Source organism: Aptenodytes patagonicus, chromosome 4, assembly GCF_965638725.1.
Source record: "Aptenodytes patagonicus chromosome 4, bAptPat1.pri.cur, whole genome shotgun sequence".
Taxonomy (NCBI): domain Eukaryota; kingdom Metazoa; phylum Chordata; class Aves; order Sphenisciformes; family Spheniscidae; genus Aptenodytes; species Aptenodytes patagonicus.
Genome location: NC_134952.1, coordinates 50690912 through 50705168, shown reverse-complemented (window position 1 = coordinate 50705168; position 14257 = coordinate 50690912). Strand labels below are relative to the sequence as shown.

The window sequence follows — 14257 nt, the reverse complement described above, 5'->3', positions numbered from 1 at the left end:
GACCAGTGCTCCAGTGCAAATCTGCAAACCAGAAACCAGCCAGCTACAGAACATCTGAGCTGCACTGTACTCCCCCACCCTAAAAAAAAAAAAAAATATTTGCAGAGAACGGTAAATTGTTCTCGTACAGTGCTTTCATTAAAAAGAAAGTTCTTAATCCTTTTAACCATGATTATAACCTCATGTGTTATGTAATGTAAATACATTTGGCAAATCTATCTGAATCCCCAGCTTCAACTGCAACGCTATTCTTCTAGTTACAAGAAGATGTTCATCTTTTACAAGTAAAATAAGTTTTTAAAGCAATCTGGTAACTCCCAAGAATGAGCTGGGGGACTGCAATGTCATCCCACCTGCTTTACCATCATTTCATTACACAGACATCAACTTTGAGAACTAATTATTATCATTAACAAAACTCTAAAGCATCTGACAAATTACCTCTTTGTCTTAACCATACAGCCAGAAAAAAAATACTATTTGCTCATTTAAACAAATTCTTCGGAAGTAATTCAAGAAATAAAATATGGTCACTTAGCCATAGCCTTCGACTGAATTAAGTCATGCGTGTTAATCACTTAATAAAACAAACCAGACAATCAATAATAAAAAAGAATTTTTTTTGAAGACTAACACACTTTCCATTCAGAACTAAATGAGTACCCACTTGATATGCTTCCTTACAGCTACAATACAAATACCTTCTTACTTTACACACAGGTTCCATAAAAAACAGCCTTCAGAAAGTCAGTCTCGCCTTTTCTTGTTTCAGGTGGTTCACTATACTGAGCCACCTAGCAAGAAAAGCAATAGGAGAGGTACACGGTCTCTTGATTTTTATGCTGCTGAACTCAAGTCAGAGAACTGCATTGCTCTTTTCCCTGCACACTTTCCTTCTTCACAAAAAACTTTTTATTGTGCTTTAACAGAAGGTCAATGGCTATCACTTCTCTACTCTAGCACAATGGTGAATTGAAACAAGAACCCATAGCTGTTTGGACCGACAAAGCAACCAGTATGTCTAAGCCAATAAAGCGATTTGTTCATTAAAGCTACTAATAAAGCAACCTTTTGTTAGTCTATGAAACATCAGAAGCCTCACAGAATGCATTTAACTATGCTTTCTTAAAAATCACCAACTCAAAAGTTCTAAAAATCCGTTAACTTCTCCACTTCCTTAAACTGATAATAAAAAGCCTTAGCATTGACTTTTTAAAGACAGTAAGTGCAATGCAAACTTTCATGCCTATTCATCAACAGAAAAGTTTAGGGTTCTTGGTGAAGGTATCCCCCCTGCCAAAAGCTCAAATTTATCATATTAATGACTTATGCAAAGCTTCCTGTGTAACACCGACAACCTATACTAAAGAGAGCACCATAATTCTATACAACAACAAAATCACTCAATGGATGCACTCTGTTTGGATCCAAAGATTCATTTGGATTTGACAAACAAAGGAAATTAGAAGAGCTGTAGTGAGCAAAAGATCAAAACTGCTGTAAGTACTTGGGTCCATTGCTTTCAATTAAACTGAAGCAAAGTTTGAACTTAATTCCCCAGTGCTCAGTGTTGTTGTGTGGGGTTTTTTGTAACTATTCTGGATAACCAGCTCTAACATGACTATGGCCACAAACTTCCTCCAAGCAAAATCAGTATTTTTACCCTAATAACTTTAGCTGTACAATATCAGCAATCCTTGAAAGAATTAAAATGAAGTCTCCTCCCTTACTCACAATTTCTGAACTTGCTTCATTAACAAGTCAGCTCCATTAGAGACTGGGCCAAAAAAAAAAAAAAAAAAGCATCTTTCCATCTAGTCACCATCAGCTAGGCAAAAAAGCCAGGTAGATATAGTTCCTCTAAACCACTGTATTTAGAATCTGTGAAAGACATTTTTACCAGCAGTAACATACAAGTATTGTAGCTGCATAACACGTTAACACAGACAATAAAGCAAAACAAGATCCAGGGTGGAAAAAGTATGTATATGCACTCTATTACTCATATTTAACATTGCAGTACCCCTCGTCCTAGTGGCAAGCCATTGTAGAAGCAATCCGAAATCATTCTTCTGCTACCATTTCTCATCTGCTTCTTTTTGGCAAGCATAGTGCTAACTACTGGGGGTTTTTATATGCACAACTACCCAAGCAAAAATAAATAAGCAAGTTTCACCCTTATTACTGCAATATCTCAGAGACAAGATTCCCATTTGTTACACTGGATATAGCATTTGAATTCTCAGCGGAAGTTCTTGTAACAGAACAACGGTAAAATATGTGTCCCCACTCAGAGATATTTACAATTAGCCAAGGTTCTGTCCTTTGCTATTCAGAAAAAATAATCTGTATTTATAAAATAAACAAGTCTCCTATCTAGGACAGTGATAGCATCCCTCCCCCTACACTGTGACTCTCACTATCAAGCCATGAGATTATATCCTCCTCCTGGAATTAAGTGTTTATTCTAACAATAACACTTCAATAGCATGTGAAACTTTTCAATTAAACAGTTGTCAAGCAGCCTGATAAGGCACAGAAAGACAACTGATAGCTGAAACAAGAGTGATACAACAAGTTTTGCAGTCTTCCTAGCTACTGCCAAACAAATAGTCAATCAATGAGTAGTCAAGAAGCAAACAAACTACCATTACATTTCATAGCAAAAACGGACAGGTAATTTTACTTAATTGTAACGTTTCAACCATCTTCTAAGGTTTTCACTTAAAGCTTTTCTTGGATTTTGGAGTCTTTTGCCTACTATTGCACCACTGATGTGTGCTGGCAAAGAAAAGAGCAGTACAAAAACTATTGCAAAGACACTGATTCTAAAGAGAGCGTTACAGAACGCTTTTCCTACATCCTCGAGAGTGAATAAACATGACTTCTAAACAGCAATTAAAAATAAGTTTAAACATAATGCTTTCCTAATTAAGTTCTGAAATCACATTTTGCTAATTCTCCCTGCCCATACCTGACCAAGTCTTTCAACAATTTTACAGTCAGATGTTCATTTAGGCTTACAAAGATTCATACAAGAATGAGACCTCCATAATGCAATATGCTGCCTGATACTTGTGATCAACTGCACTTTTCAGTTTGCTTAACTTCCAAAATTAATGATCTGCTTCAGTTCAATTCTACTCCTCTCACAGTACAAAGTCAATGGAATTTATGTTCCTAAATGACTTAAGCGTCTCTTCAGAGATTAACTTCTTGCTCTTCCAATCAAATAAATGCGAGCTTAGACTAATGAAAAGCTCCCGGTACTTTTTAGATTGTGTTATCAATAAAAAACTGACAATCAGTTTTGTTCTGAGGCAACAAAAGTATGTCACTAAGAAGTTTGACAAATTTACATTTGTAGCTACCGATGCGGCAAACATTTATGCAGACACTTAGCTTTCTACAGGTATTGTTATGACCAAATTTAAGCATATACTCCAATGACTGCAGGATCAGACCTGGATTTCATTTATCTATGTTCACCTGTACTCCACAAGAACTGATATGATAGCCTATCAGTAGTGGCAACAGAAAATTAACCACTGAGTTAAAATGCATCACAAGTGTCTTCAGATTTGTCTTCATGATAGCGATCAATTTGACCCAAAAAAATTTTTATAAATCTATGATTATTATTTAAAATCAGCTTTTAAGGAAACACTTTAAGTTACAAGCCATTAAGACCTTAATAAGACCTCAAGACGTGGCTTTCAGAATCTATTTCTTACACATTTATCTTCTACAAATCACCCAGTTAAATAAAGGCTTTAGAAGTTTACAGAAAACCAATAAGCACTAAATTTACTCTTCTTCACAAAAGTACTCATATATATGATCATAATTAAAAAATGGAAGTTGACAATGCACTATCAACACAGCAGACCAAAAGACAACTACAATTACAAGAGCTGAATTTTTGTTTGCTTTGCCTGGTTGCAACAGTTGTAATACTAACATAGGAAACCTGCTATTTCAGAAAGATCCTACTGTTTCTTTATTATTATTTTTTTTATGATACATATCATCAAGACACCGAAACTTAAGAGTTGCTACGCTGATGTTCTAACTACGTTAAAAGATGGCCACAGGAACAGCTATACAGGAATTGCCATTTCCTGGAGACACAGATGAGAATTCCTCATTCTTACTGTAGTACCCGTCATTTCCACAGGGTCAAGCAATTCTTCAGTAAACATCCCCCCTACAGCCTACACTTCAGTTGTAGTTGCTATTCCTAGGGTTGACTTCAATCCTGAAACACTAGTAAGCACTGGTGCCCAAATAGCACCTCTCCTTTTCAATTAAAAAAAAAATAAAATCAAGCAGTTAGTGAAGAAATATCTGTCTTCTCACAGATGTGCACTGTTTCAGCAAAAATTACTTAAGTATATAAGAACTGGCACCTGAAAAATGCCCTCTTTCGGACCAAAGAGCCCGATTTCAAGGGACTATGCCAGAGGCAAGTGACACGAAAAGCAAAGGATAGTAACTGACTGACTGTTCATTGCTCCTTCCAACACAAACTAGACGGCAGCTAATGAAGCTAGTAGGAGCCACCTTCAAAACATGAGTGGCTCTTCAGGCAATAGCTAGTAGACCTGTGGAATTTGTTGTGAAAGGATGCAACAGAGATGAAAAATTTACATGGGTTCAAGGAGAAACTGGACAAGTTCACAGAAAAGAAATCATTCAAGAGTTTCTTAATAAACAGAAACAATCTCTGGCTCAGAGATTCCGTGAGCTGAAAGTAGCTGGAGAGCAAGCACGAAAAGAAAAGTATCTAACACTTATCTTGTTCTCAATGTTCCCCATGCATCCACTTACACATGTTTTTGAGATGGGTCATATGAAGAATTAGGGAACTTCTGGGTTCCTGTACATGATTTTCTCTTTAATGGCTGCTATCAGACACAGGATACTAGGCTAGAAAGAATGTCAGTGTGATCCAGTGTGGCAATTCTTCTGTTTTAGCATTATTTAATAAACACATTTTAAAACAGAACATTCCGATTAAAATATAGAAAAAGTATTTTAATGTTTGGATCCCCTTCTCAAAACTTCCAGCTTGATAAAATACATTAAATTCAAGTGTTTTAATGAGCTTGACCTTTCATTCAAAATATTAGTTAAAAAGTTATTACACCTCCAATGGAATAACATTACTGATTATTCTCCACCAAAACATCTACAGCAGTTTCAGAGCTTTGCCTCCTACACACTGTGCGTGCACAAGCTCTTAGCGGGCAGCAGAATGGTCTACTACCAAACAGTCCCAGCTGCCATTTTTCTCCTCAGAAAAGCTAAATTACTCACTCTGGGTTGGGTTTGCAGGTTGTTTTTCTTCCTGAAACGGGATAAAAAAAATAGATGGAAGAACAAGTCATAGGCATCAGCCTGTTCACTAATTAGAGAGACCTCTATACTCCTGTTCGTTCCCTCTCCACTGCACATCTCACAGTGTTTCTGTCATCTGAATTCAAGACCTCCTAAATCCAAAGTCTAAGAAAGACTACCTGAGCACATGTGTTTCTCAGCTGCCAGCACTCCACTACACAATTTGGGGGAGTGAAACAGAGCTAACAAACCTAAACCATTAACACCTTGGAGAAAATCTGGTACTTTTGCATTTTCTCATTTTATTAGCAGACATCAGAACTGGGTTATGTCAGAGGAGCAAGAGAAAAAAATCAATTGGTAAATATTAAAAAATTACATTAACCTCCTACTAAAAATATCTAATATTAGAATGTGAGAAAACACAGTACTTACCTACATTTAAAAGAGCCAGTAAATATGATTTAGCGTGTTACAAACAAACAAGCCTTTCATGCATCAGCAAGCTAGCTGAAACAATTGTTTAGAGAATACTATTGTAAAACATACTCAGGTTGATATCAGAGAATATACACAGCATGGTTTCTGGAAAGGAAACTATGCTTTTTTAGGCTAGTAGGATTTTATAACAACAACAATAATGAACTAAGGAGAAATTGCTGAAAAACTGACTTTCAAAAAGCCTCCCCCAAAGTCTCAAGAGGTCATTAAGTAAAATTAATCTTGGTGTTAGGGGAAAACATTATTTGTGTTTAGATGCCAGCAACAAAGCATCAAAAAAAAAAAAAGGGCAGTAAGTGGTCTGTTTAACTCGCACAAAAGGGTTAACAGCAGAAGGCCAGGGTCCTGTACTAGAACTACTTTGCATATTCCCTAATGGTCCAGAAAGCAAATGTGGCAAAACTCACTCACATGAAAATTCTGAAGGTTAAGACAAGAGAAGGAACTGTAAGACCTTCAGATAGTCTAACCAAGCTAGATAAAAAGGGAAATACATGACAGACAAAAAGAACAATCAACAAGGTATTGCGTGTCAAGGTAAATATTCTACTCACCAACTTTCTGGATTTTAACAACGAAATCAGACACACACGTTCACTCTGGATAGTTCATTGAAGAATGATATTCAGTAAAAAAAAAAAGTTAGGATGTATATAAAACATTTTAGAGAATATTACAATTGGTACATTACAAACTGAATACAGCATTCCAAGTAGGCACTCTATAAATATACAGCACTCCAAGCAGGCACATAATGTAAAAAATGGTTTGAAACGCTAATTAAAGTAAAACAGTTTCAAAAAAGGTGAAAGTTGATGACAGTCATCTTAAAGGGGATGTCAAAAAGCATCAGAAAGATCAGGTATGTTAACTGTAACTGAGAGATGCAGAGTAATACGCAGGAAAAGGTATAGAAAAAAAACCAAGAACTTTGAGTTCAACTGGAGTTTTATAACAACAAGAATATATTCAACTAAACTACGGGGTTAAAACACCACGAATAACATAACATTACTATGAAATTCATGATTAATATGAGACAATACATTTCCATACAACAATTGCCCAGATCCCCAAACTTAGTTAAAAAAAAAAAAATCACTTTAACTACAAACCTAACATACTTTTAAAAGGATTACATGTTTTATTAAACAGCATAATAAGCTGTAACAACAATTAAGACTGATCTTGAAGAATAGTGAACTACTAGAAGGTTTATACATGAAACTTTTCAGTGGCACTACCCACCTTTCCAAAAAGTGATTCTGAAAAGAAAGACAAAGATACATGTCCTACAAGGAAATCCTAATTCTTTTCTGGAGATGGCAACTAATAGGCAGAGAGAATAGCATAAAAGTTAAACTCTCAGCTCTACAATCAGTAGAATTCTTTAATATGATTTTTTTTTTCCTCTTTGGCAGCAGCCAGCAGGCATACACATAGCTCTGCAATAGTCACAGCACATGCTGCCTTTAGCCCAGCTAGCAAACTAAAAAAAGTTTGGTAGGTTTTATGGGGAGTAGCATAGCAGTCAGACTGCAGGATCTGAACATACTGTGATAAGGGAGGTCACAGAAGATAATAGGACAGTAATGAGGAGACTGTTACTGCAGTGGTGGGATACAGCAGCAGACAGAAGATACAAATCCACAGGAAACTAGGTTTTGTTAGCTCTGCTGCTCATAGAACAATTTGTTTCCCTCGTGTTTTACAGATTTGAATACTAATATTTCTGCACACTGTAGCTTTGATCACTGTGTAAATGTAGCTCTACTGAATAAAGGGATTAGTTTGTCCAGATTGGCACAGCTATGACTGTGATATGAAGAGAACTCCAGGGAAAAACCTTTGAAGATCAAGTGCATGCTCAATTTTGTAGGTTGAATTGGCAGTAGTAGCTGAAGGTGTTTTTTGTCATGCATATAGTTTACAGTATGATACATAAGACAATACTTCTGCAGTTTAGTATACAGATTATAAGCATTTTTAGATTACTTAAATTTGTCTTGCTGTTAAAAGGGGCAATCCGACTCTCCCCTTACCCAAAAGGCTAAGAAGTCACGCAGCACTAGCACGCATGTTCGTTCACAACCAGCTGGATTTGAGAAGTGGACAGCACAACCACAAAAGCCAAAAAGGCGTGGGAGAGAACAAGATCAGCCCTTTTGGTTGCAGCACATACTCCACACCGGCTTCAGCAGATCATCAAACCACAACCGTGAGGTTTCAGGGCACAGTTAAGCTGATCTAATGGCCAGCCGGTACCCAAAGGATTCACTACCAGCTGTGCATCCCCTGTGCCAGCTCTAACGCACATCCTGTGTCACACTGAGTGAACTCAATTTGATTTTAGTTCCCTTCTCACTTAAACTCAGGGAACTAAAATGGTAGAAAACCAACAGCACAAAACTAATTACCAAAAAGTCAGATTAAACCAGTAGCTAGCACAGGAAGAGGTTGGGGGTGGGAGAAGCTGTTTGGAACCATTCCTTTCAGCAGCAACTAAGCAGGTCAAATGCAGTAAGAAATGACAACCCTGTAAAGGACCAGTAAATATAACGTCTCAGGAACCCTCAATCTTTGCAAAGTTTGGAAAGATTTTATGAAGGAAGAGTAAATTGTTTCAGTTTAAGTTTCTCTTTTTTAATCTTTGCTAGGTCGTTCCTAACCTATGCAATCAATTTTGTTCCCACCATGCTGCAGTGTAAACAAACAATAGCCATGAGAAGGACCAAAACGTTAACATCTCTTTTGTGCCACCAAACAAGCTTTTGTTTTTCCAGTCATTCCCAGCACCCTTTTGAAAGGTTCCCACAGCCCGTGTAAACAACGCGCAAGCTGAGCGGGATGACTGTAGTACCTCCTACATAGGCAGCCAGCAACTGCAGCATGTAGCTCCACACATCCACCCCATGACATGGGACACCACCCACCTCTACCCTTCAAACAAAAAATCCTGCCTGTGCTCCTGAGTCATACTGTTATCTAGTGCTCCTGCCAGGCACAGCCGAACATCAGTAATGGCTGAACTGAAGTTTGACCCTCGGTTATTTCAGTATCAGCCCACTTCTTTTCTGTTGCATTTCAGGAACTACTTGATTTCAAAATAGTGAAGCATAACAGTATTCAAAGGACAAATAACAACAAAACAATTTGCAAGATTTACCATGGCAATAAGCTATAAAGCTGGGAATACAACACAAAACCTGAAATGAAGAAACAGTATGTCCTGGAAACAAATCAAATGTAACTGTGAATGTCAAAATTGTTTTGCTACAGCAAGCCATGCCTAAGAACCACCCTAGTTTTAGTGCCCTCTCAGGCATGTAAAACTTTCAAAATTAAGTTAAACATCTAGACGAGCTAAGAAACTGCCATTATGGAGATAATCAGGGTCATTAACACAAACACACTTCTGTATTACAGGTTTGAAAAATGGGAAGTTCAGACACCTGTCTATTAGAGCCCACCTAAGATTAGAGACCACGTAAGGTATTCTTAGTAGGACCTACTTCACACATATTGTCACTTCCCCGAAGACACATAATGTCAAAACATAGTTAGAATTACTACTGTATTACTAAGGGGCTACCAAAGCCTGCATGCTACTCTTGCCATGTTTCACGAACATGAAGCGGCTGTTCAGGACCATGTGCCACACAGCTGGTAGTGCAGAGCAAGTCCAGGGCAAGACAAAGCCCAGCAAGCTGGGAGTCAAGCAGTGACTAAGTCACTGCTCTTAACTGGACCAGAGACAGCACAATCAGAATCCATCTGCTACCACAGATAACACAAGTAACATGCCATGAAAGCGGAGGGGTACAACTGCCCCCTTCTACCAGAGACTTGTCACAAGGGTGTGCATCTGCCCCCCTCTTGGCTACTCAGAGAAGTTTAAACATGCACCAGGTGGGCAGTCTGGGTGGGGGGAAGCATAGCAGGTTGAATCATTTGTCTTCCTCCCCCAGGACTCTTGCAACAAGTAGCAAGTTAGGAGAAAAGCAATTCCCAAACACAGTGCCCCAAACAAACTGATTATTTCAAATTCCATCTTGCTGGAATATCCAATAGGGTCTGCTATCTAGGTACATGGAGAAAGAAACAGTGTCAAAAGTTTCCTGGCAAAAAAAAACCCAAAACCCAAAACACAGCAACTTTGCCTTAGCATGATTTAAAAGATGCTGAAGATGTCCTCAAGATGCGTAAAACTGTCACTATTGTACTCTGCAGTAAAGAGAAAAAAAAGTTACCTGTCATTGCAGTGATCCACCCACTCACAGAAATGCCACGGATCTGAAGACATATTCATCAGCTCTGGCAACAACAGACAAAACTGCCACAGCAGAAATCAGAAACAAACGTTACAAATAACTTAGACGAGGGTATCTCCAGGACTGCAGTTTCAGGGCCCTTTTCTATTGTGCTAGAAGATCTCTTGCTTTGAGCATCATTGCATGAATTAAAACAAAATGACAAGATCTAAACAGCAAGAGAAGTTGGCACTCCTGGCAAACTGCAGGCTTACTGACCACCTGGCCCGAGCTCAGGGCCACAAGTAACACTGCTTAGCAAAGACACAGCATTTGGTAAAGCAAAGGTGTAGACATCCTGTCTTCAGCAGAGATTCAAAACCATGCCAAGCTACATGGCACCACACTTGCCACAAAAGATGAGTAACATTTCTTCAGAGAGGCCTGAATTCAAAGTTGTAGTTTTGGTTATCATTATTAAGTGGTTATGGCCTTGAACACTGAAGAAAATATTCTTTAAAAACTAGCTTTATTAGGCAATGGAGAAGTCAAAAAAACACGTACCCAGTATTGTCAGGTCTAGCAAAGAAATGCTAGATTTTGCAGCTACTGCACTACCTACTGAGGGACTTCTCAAGCATTAACTATGCCACAATGCTGAAAGGCTTGCACTCACCAGGGAACATACTGAGCAGCTCACCCTCCTAAAAAGGGAAGTTGGGAAAAAGCTTGAAACCTTTTCTTCCCCACTGGCTTTAGCGTGTGGTGTTTTGGACTTGTAAGTCATTTAGCAAGACAAGTAGCTTGTCCTGAAGTAGCCTGTTTGCTTCTGAAAACATTGTGACTATTTTCGTTCCTGCAGATATGTAAGGACACACATTCTAGCCTATAAAGCATAGCACTTCTTACATAAAGAGAACAATATCCTTTCATATGCAGTTTGTAATATGGCAAACTCCCTACGAGCATATGCAGGTCCTGCATGCTACAGCAGATCTAAACATAACGTTTCACCTTAAACAAAACATGATATACTTTATCCCAAAAAACACGTGCTCCAAAAGTATTCACCAGCATCTGTGAGAACACAGAGCCAATGTGTGCAGTAAGGATATTACACCAGTCAAAGAGGGCAGAGTTAAGTAGATACTGTCAACAACACGCACCCTGGGTTTGCAGTTCCTGTCCTTCAGAAGTTCAAAGCAACTGCCACAAACTACAAACACCACAAAATCACAGCTGGGTAACCCTAACTCTGCATGACCAAGATCGGGAGTACTTCATTCCAGCAAAAAGACCCCCCCAACACTCCATGTGCAGTCAGCTCTCCACCACCACCCTTAAGCTCTTTGATAATCCCAGCAAGGGAACACACAAGGGAAGTAAGTCTCTGGTAACCTGCATCACATCAAGTTCTCCTCCCACCTTCCTGGCCACCCAGAGCGACATTTCTAAAGGAAGAAGCGCTGAAGAGGGAGAACGACAAGCTTTGACATCAGACCAAGAGGTTGAGGAACTGGAGAAGGGAACACAGGAACAAGCATAACGATTATCCCAGAATCAGTTCAGGTTTCTAATTTTCAAAGACAGACCCATGTGTAAAGAGGGGGACCAGAGAAGGGAAAGAATGAATCCGTGGTATGACCCGGGATACTGCAGTGGCAAGACTCACTGATCGAGGTTTATGAAGAGTTTAGAGGAAACTATTGCAACTCCTCCTCCCCCAATGTCCCCTTCTCCACAGCTCCACAAGGCCAGGTCTCACCACAGCACACGCACACCTCTCGGCAGCTCTCCTGCCTTGGTAAAGAGGCAAATCTTGTGCTTAGAAAGTGTTGCTTCAGCAGTATGCCCTGCCCTCTGAGTACACCTCACCTCAGCCTGCCCATGCTGAAGAGCTCACAGACTTCTCAGTGCTGCTTCTCTGGAGAAGCAACAGGCAGCTCACACCATCCATATTACTGAAAGGTTTTCAAGAAAGAAAGCACTTCAAAACATTCACATTTTGGACAACTTAGAATAGTCAGTCTTTAAACAGGAAGCATTACTTAACCTTAACTACCTCAGAGCTGTCCCTCTGCTATAAGCAGCCATCCAATTTCAGGTCACAAGACAAACTAAATTCACCTAGGCCAGCTTAGCCATCCACTACCTACTACAGGCTTCCCTGATGCTGTAGCTGCTAGAAAGCAGTCTTGTGTGACCAATCAGAAACACAGATCAAGCAATTTCAAGAAACACATTACTTCCCCCCCCCCCCCCAACATCCCAATGACCCTGCGCCCACATGACATCTAGAGCACATCAAAATGTTAATCAGTTTCATAACAATGTATTTGGCTTACAAAATCCAAACAGCACTCTCAACCTTTTGTGAGACTATTAAAGGGAAATTGCTTTTCTTTTTTTAAATACAATCTGAGGTAAATGCATCGCAAAATGTATCGTACTGGTACAACTCTAAATTACAGCCAAAACTGAAAACAGGACATACAATTAAAACATCCCATGCTTCTCCATTTTAGGGCTCTACTTGTGGTCAAAATCTAGACAAATTTTACTAGTTCATACTGCAACGGCCACCACTGATCTTGCCAGCCAAGCTGTGGGTGCTGTATTCTCTAGCTGATGGTAACATCTTCAGTTGCCGCAGCAAATGGGAGAAGACATCTGCTGGTATGTTAAGACACAACATTATGGAAAAAATACATTGTTTCACTCTTGTAAAAATAACTGTAATTGTTTCAGAGGCTACTGAGAAAACAAAATATTGAAGAGCTACTGAATAATAAAGACCTGTCTATTTTGCAAAGATGAGCAGTCTTGAAGAGATGACCACATACTTTTTGTCACGGTGAGCATGAAAAAGGTTGAATGCTATAGTTCCTTTTTATGCTGACATTCCTTACTTTTGAAGTACTTGACCTTACAAACTAAATTATAATATAATATACATGCATTATGTTTCCAAATTTAAATTATTTTGATCAAGCTCTGAAAAGAAATCTGCTCTTTCCAAGTAAATATAGGGAAAAACCAAACCAAAACAAAACCCACGCACAGAGTTATTAGGAATATGGGCTGCAAGTGGAAGTGCTTACAGACATAAATCATATCCACATTACTGATAAAAAAAGGGCAAGGATTAGAAAACGCTTAACTGCAGTGTATGCATTGATACAGGATGAACACTGGAGTGGCTGATCAGAACCACTGGTGGAAAGAACTACACAGGATTCACAACACTGCAACAGAATAATTGCTCCCATTCCTTCTCCCTGCCCAAGAAATGTTCCCTCACAAGTGAGCTGCAATGCCTCTCACATGCATTACAGTCAAAAAACATCTTGCATATGCAAAGTTCTCAAAGGAGAAAAGCAAATGTGTACTTTAATATTTAAGTAAGCACCTAATCAAGCCGTTACGTTTAGTTACTGATTCCAGCTAATCAGCGAATAAAGCTAAAAAATGACTACTTTATTATTTCACCCATATTCTATGTAAAGTGAAAGCTGGAGAACCATGTTTCATTTTCTGCTGAACACGAAACTGTGACAGGCGAGGAGTGGACAGGGATCAAGTACTCTTCCTCTCTCCTCACACAGGAATTAGAAGGTATCCAACACAGCTGATGACTCATCTATTCAAAACAAGTCACTAAGCAGGGAATTGCCCACTCTTCCCTCAAAGCCACCAAACACATTCACCCAAGAGGAAGCCACTAAGGGTTGACAAATGCACAGAAGTTACACAGCCCTAAAGCACACACTGATAGTGACCAGAAGGGTGTTCTGGGACAGGGACTTGTAAGCACATAGTGCTGCCTACAGTCTTTCACAGACATCCACTGGTGACCACTGGGAGACACGGGATACTGGGCTAAACTGACCTTTGATTCAAGCCAGAACAGCCTGTGTAATAACCAGTGGCCGTACCACCACAAGGCAAGACCAAGAAGTTTGTTAACAATAAGTTAACTTCTACACTTACGTGGTTCTAGGTCTTCATCAGAAAAATATTTGAAGTCTTTGTAGCCTTTGCTGTCACAAGAGACTATCTTGAAGTCTGTAGAAGTGATCCTGGTAAACAGATTTTGTCTATCCTGTGAATACATGGAGCATTGTCAGGACAGAACCATCCATCAGTTTCCACAAATTACTAAATCA

At 39.1% G+C, this 14257-nt stretch overlaps 1 protein-coding gene across 2 annotated transcripts in view; it reads right to left on the bottom strand.

Annotated features, from left to right (window-relative positions):
- Positions 1 to 14257, bottom strand: part of FBXW7 (F-box and WD repeat domain containing 7) — a 192995-nt gene that overhangs the window by 175016 nt on the left and 3722 nt on the right. Inside the window, exon 1 of one of the 2 annotated variants that reach the window (XM_076336696.1) lies at positions 7884 to 7894. The exons of the other annotated variant lie outside the window; for it this stretch is intronic. The gene's annotated coding sequence lies outside the window, so the exon portion shown is untranslated. Of the gene's footprint in view, positions 1 to 7883; positions 7895 to 14257 lie in introns of those variants that run through there. 2 annotated transcript variants of the gene reach the window in all.